At 46.7% G+C, this 16,125-nt stretch overlaps 1 pseudogene; it reads left to right on the top strand.

The window, feature by feature from the left end:
* The first annotated feature begins 1,465 nt into the window (after positions 1–1,465).
* On the top strand, positions 1,466–4,317 carry LOC131479024 (pre-mRNA-processing factor 39-like; annotated as a pseudogene).
* Positions 4,318–16,125: the final 11,808 nt, after the last annotated feature.

The following is a 16,125-nucleotide window of genomic DNA, read 5'->3' as shown; positions in this document are numbered from 1 at the left end:
CATCTTGCCAGGAGGTGGCAGTGCAGGGTCAAAAATGAGTACGCGCTGCACCACCAGCATCTAGTGTGGAGTGGTTCTGCTTCCAATCCGGATCTCCAGTGCCTGGGAAGGAAGGGGAGGATGCTCTGAGTCCTTGGCTGTCCCTGAGGGAGGAGCTGACGGAGCTTTGGCCTAAGCCCTGGATGAGCCCAGGCCACTGTGATCAATCAGGGAGTGAACCAACACAGAGAAGACCATCACTGCTCTCTCTGACTTCTAAATAAATATTTATAAAAACAAAAATCATAATAATAATAACTAGTATCGAATGAGTTATTTTTAGAAATGAGTATTTCAGCCAGATTGCCCGTTTTCAGTGACCCAGGTGTCTGGTTTGGAGCACAGGCCACAGGTTCTGAAGGCAGCAGTGTGCGGCTGACTCTGCTCTTTGCAGGTGCACCTGGTGCTGGAAATGGACCCTGGGGAAGCAGACATTACAGTGGCCTAACGGCTAAAGTCCTCGCCTTGCACGTGCCAGGATCCCATATGGGTGCTGGCTCTAATCCAGCTCCCTGCCTGTGGCCTGGGAATGCAGTCGAGGACAGTCCAAAGCCTTGGGACTCTGCACCTGTGTGGGAGACCCGGAAGAGGCTCCTGGCTCCTGGCTTCAGATCAGCTCAGCTCCGCAAAAGCCACTTGAGGAGTGAATCAGCAGACGAAAAATCTTCCTCTCTGTCTCTCCTCTCTGTATGTCTGACTTTCCAATAAAATTTTTCTAAAAATTTAAAAATAAAAAAAAATCTCTATCTCCCTTGGAAAGACAGATTGCACATAGAGACAAACATCTTCCAGCTACCAGTTCACTCCCCAAATGGCTGCAACAGCCAGGGCCAAGCTGAACCGATCTGAAAATAGGAGCCAGGGCCTTCCTTTGGGTCCCCCATGTGAGTTCAGGGTCCCAAGGCCTCAGACCTTTCTCCACTGATATTCCTGGCTACAAGTAGGGAGCTGGAGAGAAAGCAGAACAGCTGGGACACAAAGCAGCACACATGGGATCCAGGTGCCTCCAGGGCAGGGGAGGGAGAGGTCATCTAGTGGAGCCATAGCCCCAGGCCTCCTTTCACTTTGAAGTTGGGGGTATCCTGTGTCCATGGAGAAGGTGAAGGATGAGAGGGAGCCTGGAGCTGAGAGGACTTCTGTCTACATGCCTGATGAGAGGCTCGAGTGGAGCCTCCAAGAACACCCAGGAAGCGGTGAGGTGGGCCCCCAGGGCATCTCCAGCAGGTCCCGGCCTCCACCGGGAAATGCACTCCCTAGTTCTCCCCTCAGGGAGAGGCCAGAGCGCCACGGACCACGTGACCCGCTCGCCTCCCAGGACCGCGACGCATGCGTAACGTGTTCTAGACACAAGGCCGTGGCGCTGGAGGCGGTGGCGGCGGCTCCGGTGGCTGTGGAGACTGAGGCTGCGGGAGCTGCATCGTCGTCGGCTAGACTGGTCCAGGCTTGGGCTCATGGCATCCAGTGGCACCCATCGTGAGTGAGGTCACTAACTGAAGGCTAAATAAAGAGTCATGCAAAATTCCCACATGGATGAGTACAGAAATTCTAGCAATGGCAGCACAAGCAGCAGTTCAGAGGTAGTGGTAGAACATGCTCCCGATTTCAGCACTGAGATTATGAATGTTACAGAAATGGAACTGTCACCTGATGGCTCTCCCAGTGTGAATGCATCTACAGAAGAAAGTGAAATGGCGAATGCTGTGGACCTTCCTGTGACAGTGACAGAAACAGAAGCAACTTTCCCTGCAGAATATGACAAATTTTGGAAAACTGTTGAGAATAATCCTCAGGATTTTACAAGCTGGGTATATTTGCTTCAGTATGTAGAACAGGAGAGTCACTTGATGGCTGCCAGGAAGGCATTTGACAAATTTTTCGTGCACTATCCGTATTGCTATGGTTACTGGGAAAAGTATGCAGACCTTGAAAAGCGACATGACAACATAAAACAATCAGATGAGGTTTATCGGCGGGGTCTTCAGGCAATACCTCTTAGTGTTGACCTTTGGGTACATTATATAAACTTCTTCTTTTTTAAGTATTTTTTAAAATTTATTCATTAATTACATTGTGTTGTAATGACATAGAATCTGGGATTCTCCCCCCCCACCCTCCCCCCATGGTGGATTCCACCACTCCGCTCATTATATAAACTTCTTAAAAGAGACATTGGACCCTGGTGATCCTGAGACCAGCAACACGATCAGAGGAACTTTTGAGCATGCTGTTCTAGCTGCAGAAACAGACTTCCGATCTGACAGACTATGGGACATGTATATAAACTGGGAAAATGAACAAGAAAACCTGAGAGAAGTTACAGCCATCTACGATCATATCCTTGGTATTCCGACACAGCTGTATAGTCATCATTTTCAGAGATTTAAAGATCATATACAGAATAACTTGCCTAGAGATCTTTTAACTGATGAACAGTTTATTCAGCTGAGAAGGGAATTAGCATCTGTTGATGGACATAGTGGTGATGACGGTCCACCTGGTGATGATCTGCCATTAGGAATTGAAGACATAACTGATCCAGCAAAGCTAATTACTGAAATAGAAAACATGAGACATCGAATCATTGAGATTCATCAAGAAATGTTTAATTATAATGAACACGAAGTTAGTAAAAGGTGGACTTTGGAAGAAGGTATTAAAAGACCTTATTTTCATGTGAAACCATTGGAAAAGGCACAGCTTAAAAACTGGAAAGAATATTTAGAATTTGAAATTGAAAACGGGACTCATGAATGAGTTGTGGTTCTCTTTGAAAGAGGTATCATATCATGTGCCCTCTATGAGGAGTTTTGGATTAAGTATGCCAAGTACATGGAAAACCATAGCATTGAAGGAGTGAGGCATGTCTTCAGCAGAGCTTGTACTATTCATCTTCCAAAGAAACCCATGGTGCATATGCTTTGGGCAGCTTTTGAGGAGCAACAGGGCAATATTAATGAAGTCAGAAATATCTTAAGAACATTTGAAGAATGTGTTCTAGGATTGGAAATGGTTCGTTTGCGAAGAGTAAGTTTAGAACGTCGGCATGGAAATATGGAAGAAGCTGAGCATTTGCTTCAGGATGCCATTAAAAATGCCAAATCAAGTAATGAGTCATCCTTTTATGCTATCAAACTAGCCCGGCATCTTTTCAAAATACAAAAAAATCTTCCAAAGTCAAGGAAGGTGTTTTTAGAAGCCATTGAAAGAGACAAAGAGAACACAAAGTTATACCTCAATTTACTTGAAATGGAATATAGTGGTGACCTCAAACAAAATGAAGAAAATATCCTCAGTTGTTTTGACAAAGCTGTACATGGATCATTACCTATTAAAATGAGAATTACATTCTCTCAAAGAAAAGTGGAATTTCTTGAAGATTTTGGTTCAGATGTTAATAAGTTTCTGAATGCTTATGATGAACATCAAACACTCCTAAAAGAACAGGATTCCTTAAAAAGGAAAGCAGAAAATGGATCAGAAGAACCAGAGGAGAAGAAAGCACATACGGATGACACAACCTCATCATCTACACAGATGATTGACGGTGATTTACAGGCAAATCAAGCTGCATATAATTATAGTGCCTGGTATCAATACAATTATCAGAATCCTTGGAATTATGGGCAGTATTATCCTCCCCCTCTGACGTGATGGCAAAATAGAAATTTCAGATGGAGTGTGTGAAAAGTATATTTTATTTTAATGAGGGATGTGAACATAAAGTTGTTGTATTTGATAACTTGTCTTCTTTTCTGTGTAACATTTGTTAAGTAATGGGGGAGAATGTCAGGCAGTAGCTTACCACAGATAATATTTCCTACCATTTATAAAATTTACTTTTTATTGAAGAAATTTTTTTTTTATTTTTGCATTAAGTGGTCTAGAATTCTTTTGCAAACCATTTGCAAGTTTTGTAGCCTTAAGGGCAGGAAAAAAAAACCTGACTGCAAATCATGTCAGAGTACAAGATTCTGAAAACCTAAGGGCTGGTTATTAAATAGGTTTTACTTCTGTGAAAACCAACCAATGTAAACTTTTGCTAACAAGGGTTTGTCTGTATGTTTCAATTATACTTGTGAATTTGGATCTGACTGCAAAGACACTATTAAAATACTATGCCTTGGAATAGAGTATAAATGAGAATGTTGAAAATGTTTGCATCTCTTTAAAAATGAAAATCATATCAATTGTTTCAGGAGACTTTGTATTTAGAACATTCATGTAAAACTGTGAGCAAGTTTTCATTTTGAACTGATCATCTTCACTTTTGTAATAAAACTGAAGACTCATCCATTGATGGTTTATGAATTTATTGGAGGGGGAACCTAATATTATCTTCATACCATTATCAGTGCCTTATTGCTTTTGAAATAGTTTTCCTAAATTCAAAAAATAAAAACATAAAAATAAATTAAAAAAGCAGAAACAAAGTAAAGTTTTAAAAAAAATGTAAAGTGCCATGCAAAATACCATTCTTCATTTGGAGGATAGAGTGGTTTGTGTTAAGTAGTGTAATATTGGTTGGATCATTTCCATCACCTTCATTAGCATTTATTTGGTAGCAGAATGCTTGCCCAGGCACAGAATTAACAGCCCTTAGCCATGATACTGTGTAGGTTTTTGTAAATACTATGCACTCTCTGAAAGGAAAAACCCCAAAGAAAAAGAGTTTGCCCCAGAGCCTGGCATGGTAGCCTAGCAACTAAAGTCCTCACCTTGCATAAGCCGGGATACCATAAGAGCACCAGTTCTAATCCTGGCAGCCCCACTTCCCATCCAGCTATCTGCTTGTGGCCTGGGAAAGCAGTCTAGGATGGCTCAAAGCCTTGGCACCCTGCATCTGCACCTGCAAGAGAGACCTGGAAGAGGCTCCTGGCTCCTGGATTCGGATTGACTCAGATCCAGTCATTATGGTTGCTTGGAGAGTGGATCAATGGACAGAAGATCTTCCTCTCTGTCTCTCCTCTTCTCTGTGTATCCATGAGTTTATATAACCGTGAGTTTTAGGGAGCTGCAAAGTTGAACAAATGCTAAGATGCTGATAAAGATAATGTCAAAAGCTGGTAAGGACTAGAACAACAGCAACTTCATGTTTTGCTAGTGGAAGTGCAAAGTGTTATAACCACTTTGGAGAACAGCATGATAGTTTCATACGAAACTAAACATATTCTCATCATACAATTTAATAATTGTGTGATTGGTATTCACACAAATGAGTTAAAAACGTATGCCCACTCCAAAACTAACACACAGGTATTTGTCTAGCTCTGCTCACAGCTGCCAAAACCTGCAGACAACCCAGACATCCTTCAGTAGATGAATGTGCAAAGAAACCATGATGCACTCAGACAGTGGAAAATTATTTCCCACTCTCAGGCCATGAAAATGGAGCTCTCAGGCCATGAAAAGAAATGTAGGAAGCTTGAACGCAAAAAGGCAGAAGACAAAAAAAAAAAAAAAAAAAAAAAAAAAAAAAAGCCAGAAGTATAAAGACAGTAAGAAGAAAAATCCAGAGTTCTCCAGAGTTCTGAGGGGGCAGGGATGACTGGGGAAGCACAGAGACTGCTTAGGGAAGCGAAGTTGCCCTGTATGTGACACTACAGTGGTGGATGCAAGGCGTTACACACTGGCCAGAACACACAACACTGTAGGCAAAGGCTGAACAATGTGTCAGTGTAGAGTAATAATAATAAGCATGGCACTCTGGTGTGGAGGCATCGTGTGTGTAAACTTTATATATACATAAATCAGGAAAGCTATAGGAACAATGGTAAAATATCTACATCACAACTCAAAGGACAGCAGACCTAGGCAGTCTTGGTGGCAAGTCCTGCCAAAATTTCAATCCCTTTCAACTGAACAAGTAAATGAGCATGGTTTGTTTAACCTTCCTGCCTGTTTCAATAGTCCTAGCATAGGAATATTTTAAATTAAATACAGACTGTGATCTTACTATTGAGTTTTAAAATGCATATGTCATATAATGTCATGACCGATAGAATTTTTTGAAAGATCCAAGAAGCGTGCAATATTTAGGATATCTCAGAACTCATTGAGAGATATGGAAGACCTGAATAGAAAGAGACTCAATATTCCAAGGTAGGCAAACTCAATTGGGTAGACTTCCTTTCCAAATACATCTGCAAATGTATTCAATTAATTCCAGTCTAATCACCTAGAGAACTTTAATAAAATGGGACAAAATTACTCCCTAACACATGAAAGGCAGACAGAGAGACAGACAGCACTCCCAGCCACTTGTTCACTCCCCAAATGGCAATGGGCTTCTATTTTCTGTGGGCATTTGGCTTTGGAATTGAAATGCCCACAATTTGCATTGCAGTACCTGGATTAATACCCAGCTCCTGCTCCCGACTTCAGCTTCCTGCTGCTGTGGGCCCTAGCAGGCAGCCATGATGAATCAAGTGATTGCATCCTTGCCATCAAGCATCCGCTTAGCCCGCCCCATTCGTGCCTATTGGAGGTATTTGTAAAGCAAACCTACAAATTAGAGTGTTCTTTATTTCTGTTTCTCTCTCTTCTCTCTGTGTGTGCACTTCTCAAATAATTGTAACATAAACCAACTGAATTCCAGAAAATTGTGCTTGTAATAAATTTTAAAAGATGCTACACATTCACTGAAAAATAAAGCTCACCCAATTTAGAAAACACATGATAAACTAAAATTAAAAAAAAATAGTCAGAGGATATGTATGCTGGTGTGAATCAAGATATACTTAAGTAACATGCCAGCACAGGGCACGTCAGGTTAATCCTCCAACTACAACACCATCATTCCACATGGGCACCGATTCACATCCCAGCTGCTCCACTTCCCACCCAGCTCTCGGCTTATGGGACGGAAAACAGCAGAGGGTAGGGCAAGTCCTTGGGCTTCTTCACCAATGTGGGAGACCTGGAAGAAGTTCCTGGCTTCAGATCAGTTCAGCTCGTACTGTTGCAGCCATTTGGGGAGTGAATCAGCAGCTAAACTCTCTGCCTCTCCTCTCTCTGTAAAATGTGACTTTCAAATAAAAAAATTTAAAATATTTTAAAAAAGCACATAAAGCTAAATAATGAAAATATTAAGTAGGTAATCTAATGCAAAAACAAATCATTCCAAGAGGCTGAATAAAGTACAGTCATAAATCTGATTATTAACATATTCATTCATCCAGCAAGTATTGGTGGAATGCTTACTATGCATCAGCCTTGTTTTAGGCATATGTGATACAAAAATAAACAATATGAATAAAATTATTGTCCTCTTCGAATTTATACTAAGGGGAGGGGACAAAAGACGAAAGAGTGAACAAGCAATGTTAAAACATCGGGCTGAGTGAGTTGGGACAAGGATGGCAGCACAAAAGGCTGGAATGGGGTCAGATTCTAGGTACGTTTGAAGATAGAATCAACAGCCTGTTCACTGATTTTGCTATAGGGTAAATTTTAAAGAGGAATCAAGAATGATCCCTGGGTTTGAGACTTAAGCACTAGAGGAATGGAGCTTGTTTCCTGAGACAAGATTTGGAGAGGAACAGGTAATAAGAGGCACATGAGTCTGACCCTAGGGTTTGGGTAAGCCATGGCAACCAGACAGGCAAAGGGTACAGCGAATGGTGAGTCAGTGTAGGGCAGGAACAGGTGAACTTACTGAGGCAGAAGAATCACCATGGGTGTCAGTCAGCAAAGCCCAGAGGCAGGAGAACAGTATCTGCCTCCCCACACACCACCAAGAGTAAGCGGTCAGGACAAGGAAGGGCAGCAAGCAAAGGCAGGAACAGCCTGTGACACAGAAGGAAATTCTGGGAGCAAGGCAAGGAGCTGATGCACTCCATGGTCAGCCCCTGCTCAGAGCCTGTGCCCACTGGACTGGGCACGGGTTCCTGACCACACACAGACACACACAGGAGCCATGCCCTGCAACTTCAAGATTAGTTTTATAACACCGCGTTCCACTTTCTTGCTGTTGGTAAGCAGAAATGAGATTAGAAGCAAATACTGGCACGTTGTGCTTACTATTAAATCTGGGCATTAAATCCATCAGTATCCCACCATTAGAGGTCTCCTATGTTCACAGAGTTGCACAGGGATAGACGGGGCGCCGCTTATTAAGCAGCCACTCATAACACCAGTATCCCTTATCAGAGCATCAATTCAAATCTCGGCTGCTCCACTTCGAATCCAGTTTTTTGCTGATGCACCTGGAAAGGCAATGGCTGATAGCCTAAGTATTTGGTTCCCTATCACTTGAGTGGATGACCATCATGGAGCCCCTGGTTCCTGCCTCTGGCCTGGCCCAGAATTTGGCTATTGCAGATGTTTGGGGAGTGAATCAACAAGCAGAAGATCCTTCTGTCCCTCTGTCTCTGTCACTCTGCCTTTCAAGCAAGTAAGTCAATAATTTTAAAAGAAACCAGATTATAAATAAATAAAAGCATTTCATTAAAAAAGGGGGGGCAGACATTTGGTCCAGCAGGTGATACCCAAGCCTCCATCAGAGTGCCTAGATTCAAACCCCCGACTCTGGCCGCTGCGTTCAACTTCCTGCCAGTGTAGACCCTTAGAGACATAGTAACGGCTCAGGCGGCTGAGTCTCAAGTTCCTGGCTCCCGCCCCAGCCCCAGCCATTGCAGGTTCTTAGGAAGTACACCAGGGACTGAGCACTCCCTGTGTCCCTTCCTCTTCTCCAGGACTTGTCTGCCTCTGGGATAAATTTATAAAGGACAAAGGTTGCTTGTAAGTAAACAGGCAAGTTAGGCATGTATTAAATATTTTGAGAATAATGCCCAAGAATCTGGTAAGTGGTTTCTAATGGTAGGTCTACACGGAAGCCCTGAGTTATGGGTACTTTCACCTCTATTTAATAATACTAAAAATTAAGTCTTATGGTCACAGTTGCATTTATTAGCACATGTTCATTGTGATGATATTCATGTTTGCTTGAAACAGTCTGAAATAAAATCATCTGAGTGAATGCAAGAGCATTCACCCAGAATGGGCAAGTATAGCAAGATCACAGTTGAGTAAAGACAGATGGTCAGAAGGCTCAAAGGGATGAGGGTTGGGGAAATGCAAAACAAGCAACAGAGCTTTTACTGGCAGAGGTGAAGACGGCTCGGCTCGCTGCCAGGCGTGTTGCTATGAGTGGGGCCGTGGGCCTCTGGTGGGTGTGCCATAACTGGGTTAGGGTTTCAGAAGGGCGACTTGTTGTTATCTATCCACACATACCATGCAAACACCCGGGAACTGAGCACTTGGTCCCAAGATATCTAACAGAAATACATTTACATATCCAAGACATATACACAGCCTTCAGATTGTTACCTCAGTGGAAAATAAAAACAATTAAAATACCCATAAATAGGCGAATTCACACATTGTGATGTATCAACTCTACAATAACAACAACAAAAAAAGTAAGATAGTTGTTAACACTAAGAGACTGTTCAGAATGCAGCAACCCAGGCCACACCCTGTCATCACATGAGAAGCTGTGAGCAACACCGACCTGGTCTGTCTACACCTCAGATATGCCTGTGTATAGCAAAGCCATCTAGATGGGTCCCCACTTGACTCGGGACAACTTCTTGGGGGGAGATCAGTTGATGCGGAAAGAATGGAGACAAGGAAGGCAGGAAGAATGCCTATCCACAGTGTTTACTTTTCCTACAAACAGAAAACTTCTGCAATTTGTTAGAGCGCTTGAGTAGACCCTGCCACATGAAGCTGGAGCCTGTTCTTCCTGAGGAAGCCAGGAGGCGATTGGAACCTCTGAAGGCGAGGGTGCCAGATCAAAGGCCCTGCAGGGCTTAGCCTGTGTGAAGAGTCTACTCGAGGAGCTAGCACTATAGCACAGAGGGCTGGGCTGCCACTCGTAATGCCATCATTCAACACAGCTACTAGTTCAAGTCTCGGCTATTCCACTTCCAATCCAGCTCCCTGCCAATGACCTGGAAAAATTAGCGCAAGTCCTTGGGCCCCTGCACCCATGTGGAATACCTGGAAGAAGCTCCTGGCTCTGGCTTTGCTCTGACCTAACCCAGCCATATGGCCATCTGGGGAGTAAGCCAGCAGTTCCTCTTTGTCTAACTCTTTCAAGTAAGTAAATAAACCATTGTTTTTGAAAGATTTTACTCAAATATAGTGGCCAGGCTGAGCCAGAGAACCTGAGGATGGTCAAGAATGCCACATTTTCCTGTTCCAACTCTGCTAACTTGTGACATCCATCCAAATAGGACCAGCTTCTTGGTACAAGAGAAGTGGGCTGAAGGATGGTTTCATCCCCACTGTCAAACCTGTTGCAGTGGCCCATGCCCAGCTCATCCTGGAAAACCACAGACCCTCGCCCAACACTCTCTCAGACCTCCTCAGAGCTAGCCACATCCTGTGTTCTCTCCTGGGCTAGATCTTTCCCATGTGCCCTCCAGGACCCCTCTCTTCTCTGCTTCTACAGACCAGGTATGCTGACCCCCCTCTGGCTTCCAGGTGGGCGTGGCCCCAGGACTACGCAGATGCGGGCTGAGACTCAGTTTATCCTCCTGGCACTTCCTTTTCAAGCCCAGTCTGGGGAAGGCTGGATGGATCCTGTGTCCAGCTGGAGCACCCCTCAGGCTTTTGCCACAGCAGGTTCTTACTGCCTACCTGCCCCTCACTGCCCTGTGACCCTACCTGCATCCCTGCCCACGGCCCTCATGAGGGTTTCACACCTTTGGAAAATATGTTTGGTTCTACATCCCATCCCCACCATATCACCACTGTCCACATAGTAGTCCCATCTGATGGAGCTGTTCAAGGCACCAACAGGTTGGGCTGCCCACATGGGCACTGGCTTGAGTTCCAGCTGCTCCATTTCCAATCCAGCTTCCCAGTAACACACTTGCAAAAGCAGCAAAGCATGGCCTGAGTTCTTTAGACCTTGCACCCACCTCGGAGACCCAAAGGAAATTCCTGACACTGAATTCTGGTCCAGCCCAGCCCAGCCCAGGCCATTTGAGGGGGGAACTAGGGGATGGAAGACCTCTCTCTGTCTGCCCCCACCCTTCTGTAAATTCTGTCCACCTTTCACTTAAACAAATAAATAAATCTTTAAAGGGGGCAGGTAGATAACTCACATGGTGAGCTGGGGGCAGGTCTACAGGCACCCACCAGGACAACGTGGGGTAGCACCCATGGGGTAGGCTGGAATGGAGGTTGGTTAGGGTTTCTGAGGCTGGCAGAGAAGGCACCATGGGCCTTCCCAGGCTAGGTCGCTCAACCCTATGATGTGTGTAACAGCCAGGGCTGAGGGTAGGAGGGGCAGACTGGGGGCTTGAAGTGTTGATGTGCCAGGCTCCCTGGTCCAGGCCACAGCAACCACTGGGGGCTCTTGGAGCTTACCATCAGCCTGTGCTTTCAAGTCCTGTTGGCCCTTGACACATCAGGATCTCTGATCTCAAGGATTAGAACCTGTGTGTGTATGTGATCTGGCCCCAGGGCACAAGGACTGGACTGTGTCATAGCTGATTCCCGCTCAAAGAAGCCAACAGATTTTCAGAGAAATGGTGTCCTTGTTGGGGACACAGCCTGTGGCACTGACTGGAAATTCTCCAGCCTGTGGAGGGATCCACGAGGTGAGACACAGATTTCCGAACCCAGAACTCCCGTGGGCACAGGATAGTGGCTGGAGATATTTCTTCCTGAACATGGCCTAGATGATATGTCTGTGAACTCCTCAACCTTTAAATAAACTTTATAAATTAAAAAACAAAGGAGAGAGACCAATGCTTTACTAACCATAAATAGCCAATTGTTGCAGCAGGAAAAGTAAGATATAATTTTGAACCTTGTGTGACTTTGGGCAAGTCATTCAGCCCAAGTCTTGGCTTCCTCTCTAGTCAAATACGGGCACAAACAGAAAAGTCTGAGTGTCATGAAGCTGCACAGGTTAGCCCCATGCCCGTCCATGGTCAGTGCCAGGAACAGAACCACACCCTCACAGTCCAGCATGGGGAATAGCAGACACTGCTGTGCCCACCTGACAGAAAACAAGTCCAAGCTCACAGCAAGCAAGGACTGGAACAGATCCAGACCCACGCCCAGCGCCCATCTGCTGCTGCACCAGGACCTGCCGTGGCCACAAGGCCTCTCCCAGCGCTTAGGATTCTTAACGGAGACATGACCAAATTAACCTTAAAATCCCCACGTGCAGGCCACTGAAGCGCCAAGGTGGTGCGGCAGCCTCCTGAGCCCACCCCACGTGCAGACCAGAGAACACACTCCCCCTGGCCCACGTGGACAGCGGTGCTGGCAGACACTCCAGGTGTGCCCTGTCGGAAGTGAGGGCAGCACCAAGATGACAGCCTGGTCTAGGGCTCTTCCTGCTGTTCCTTCCCAGCACACCAGCTCCAGAGCCGATCTGATGTGATGGAGTACTCCTCGGAGCCTGAGTTTCTCAACTCTGCTTTCCCTACAGGGTGAGCCCAGTGTGCCCAAAAGAAACAAACATAGCTTCAGTTGGTGTGGAGACCTTGTGCCTGTGGGAGTGTGTTTTCACTGGGTGGGGGGAGCTATGTACTCAGCTTATGGAAGTAAGAATAGTTGGGCTTTTTGTTGTTTTCTTTTAAAATTTATTCATTTGTATTGGAAAGGCAGATATACAGAGAGGTGGAGAGACAGAGAGAAAGATATTCCTTCCAATGATTCGCTCCCCAAGTGGCCGCAATGACTGGATCTGAACTGATCCAAAGCCAGGAACCAGGAGCTTCTTCTGGGTCTCCCACACAGGTGTAGGGTCCTAAGACTTTCGCAGTACTCAACTGCTTTTCCAGGCTACAAGCAGGGAGCTGGATGGGAAGCAGGGCAGCTGGAATTAGAACCAGTGCCCACATGGGATCCTGGTGTGTGCAAGATAAGAACTTGAACTGCTAGGCTACCACACCAGGCCCTGTTGCTATTTTCTAATAAAATGGGCTGACCCTGCAGCATGACAGGTAAAGTTGTGGCCTACACCACCAGCATCCTATGTGCACTCCCATTTGAGTCCCAGTTGCTCCACTTCCAACCCAGCTCCCTGCTGGACCGGGAAAGGTAGCAGAGGATGGTTCAAGTGCTTGAGCTCCTGAACCCATGTGGGAGACCAGGAAAAAGTGCCTGTCTTCTGCCTTCAGCCTGCTCCATCGCTGGCCATTGCAGTCATCAGGGGATGGAAGATCTCTCTGTGTCTTTCCCTCTATCTCTAGGACCCTTGCTTTTGAAATAAATAAAACTTTTTTAAGTAATAAAAAATTAAATTATAAAACAAACAAGCCAACGGAAAAAGGAAGAGTTGGGTGGAGGGGTGCTAACTGCTGGAATTGGTGACAGGTGTCTCCATTCCTTGCATAGTCTGTTGTGTTTTGGGTGTATTTTAAAGTTTCTTTAATCAAACTATAACATACTTTTGAGTCATGTTTAATGACTGATGACAACACTCATGATAAAATAGTGGCAGCAAGATGCAGACATGTGTGGCTCCTCCTTGTGTGTGTGTGTGTGTGTGTGGCTCCTCACACCTGAGAGAAGGTCAAGGATGTGATGCTAACTCCAGTGATGATCATTCCTAGTGCAGGTTCATCACATTCGTTTGCTTCTTTCACTTGTCTGTATGTTCCAATGTTTCTCAAATGAGCATGTATTACTTTTAGAATCAGAACAGCAGCCAAATGCAAGGCATGAAAATCGTAATTCTGCTGGAACAGCACTTAGAACAGAAGCTGTGAGCATGACATTGGGCGGGGTGCTGTGGCTGGGATACCTCTGAGCCTGGCTGAGCCTGACCAGACAGGCTGGGTGAGGGGAGCAGGGTGGATGTACCTGTTCCCCTGGAATGGAGGCAGCTGCCAGCCAGGTACCCTCAAGCTCTGAGACCTCTCCTGTTCATTTCCTGCTGGCAGGTGTCAGTCCCAGGAGGCCCAGCTCTGCTTGGCTGTCTTGGCCTTGCCTCACATGCTGGGTGCCAAGGAAGGTGAGCCAACTGCCAGAGCCACGGACTGTCTGGGGAGAGTGGCAGAGAGGCACATTGCCCCTCTTCTTGGGACTGGGATCTGGTTTCATCATGTGACCTCACCATGGAGGCTGCCAGGACAGGGCATGTGACAGGGAGTGCCTGAGGACCTGCATGTGCCAGGCACATTCTGCCTGTCGGAGAGGCAGGGACAGCTGGGCCTGTTTCACAGACAAGTTCATAGAGGCTCACAGTCACAGGCTCCTGGTCCAAATCCTCAGCACTTCCTCACTGCCAAACAAAAATTTCCAGCAATATATATTTGGTTGAAAAATTTTAGACTGACAGGCTGGCACTGTGGCACCGTGCAAGGCTAAACCCCAACCAGTAGCATCAGTTTCCCATAGGGATGTCAACTGGTGTCTCGGCTGCTCCATCTCCTGTCCAGCCCCCTGCTAATGCTCCTGGGAAAGCACCAGAAGCTGGCCCAAGTCACTGGGCGCCTTCCAACCACACAAGAGACCTGAAAGAAGCTCCTAGACCCTAGTTTCAACCTGGGCCAGCCCTGACTACAGGGAGCAGTTTAGGGAATGAGCCAGTGATTGGAAAAATTTTCTCTTTCTGACACTCCTTATCTCTCTCTGTAATTCTGCTTTTCAAATAAATAAACAAGAAAAAAAAGATGGCCGACTGCAGAGAGCTGGTGTAGGGTGGAGTAGGGAAGGAGGGGAGCCGATCCAGCAGAGAAACAGGCCAGGAGGCGCGAAACTGTAGGGAGAAGAGCGAGAAGGTCACTGGAGTTCACTAAAGCAAGAAGATCTACACAGTGTGAAGGAACAGCCGCAAAAAGTAGGAAAGAAAATACAGCACGCTGCTGCGAGAAACCTGGTGAGTCACGATCCCAGGCAGGGGGAAGGCGGCAGAGGCTCAATCGCCCCAGGGAAAACAGAGGCGGCTGGAAGGATAGGCGCCCACACCGACAGGGGCACCAGTCCCCTGGAAGGCAGGAGCCCCCAGAGGGCTGATCATTGGGTGCATTATCCCTGCAGAAGTGGAGGAAAAGCTGGGGAGATTTCCCAGAGGCTTGCCTACCCGCTGCTCAGCTGCTCTGGGAGAGTGCAGAGGGAACAGGAGCAGCACTGTGGGACTGGGGCTCAGAGATCCCCATATCGGCTCCGAGCTGTGGACTGGCTGCGGGAGAGTCCGTGGATCCTGTTGCTGGACTCGCCCTGAGCCCCAGAGGCTGGGCAACGCTCGACAGGGCCTCACGTCCTGGGCAGAGGAGCAGACTAGTGGGGGCACGTCTCACCTAAAGGGCTCTGTGCCTCTCAGAGATCCGCTTCCATCCTTGAGAGAGTGCAGCTGAGGAAGTGGCTTCTTCAGGGCGGAGTCCCCAGCTGGGCTCAGCTAGAGAGGCCAGACCGGAGCGGGCTCAGCTGAACTGGCCGGACAGGTTTTCCCAGCAGGAGCCCGCTCCAAAAGACCTGCCTGTGGTGTTGCAGCCCTCAGTGGAGCAGCGCTTTCGAGTTTGGCACTGGGGCCGCGGAGATTTCCAACCCAGCACAGGCCGGGGTTGGGGATTTTAGGCTCCAAGCAGCTGAAGCCCTTGCTGTGCTAACCTCAAGCCCTGAAGGAGAGTCTCGGCTCAGCACTGAGGCAGAGACCCCCGCTGTATTAGCCTTGTGACCCAAAGCCTAGGCGCGGCTCGGCAGAGTGAATCTGTAGGGCACTGCCTTTGAGAGGGAGCCACAGGGGAAGGGGCCTGGCACTAGGGCTGGCCCACAAAGCCTCCTGACCCAGCTCGGGGCTGTGATCTACAGACCCTGAAAGCAGCTGGTGACTCAGGCAGTAAGCCCTGCTGGGCTCAGCCAGAGACCCCAAACCAGAGCCGGCTCAGCTGAATCACCGCTAAAATCTCAAAACAACAAGAAGTAAAAACACAATGAGGAGAAGTATCAGAAAAAGCAATGACCCAGAGGAAAGATCAAGCACTCCCTCCCAATACAAGCAAAAACTAATCCCAATATCTGAGATGCAAGATGAAGACATAGAGGAACTATCAGATAACGACTCTAAGAAGCTAATGATGAAATTCGTCAGAGAGAGTGAAAAGCGCTGGGAAG

Source organism: Ochotona princeps, unplaced genomic scaffold (assembly GCF_030435755.1).
Source record: "Ochotona princeps isolate mOchPri1 unplaced genomic scaffold, mOchPri1.hap1 HAP1_SCAFFOLD_885, whole genome shotgun sequence".
Taxonomy (NCBI): domain Eukaryota; kingdom Metazoa; phylum Chordata; class Mammalia; order Lagomorpha; family Ochotonidae; genus Ochotona; species Ochotona princeps.
This window is presented reverse-complemented; position numbering and strand designations above follow the sequence as displayed.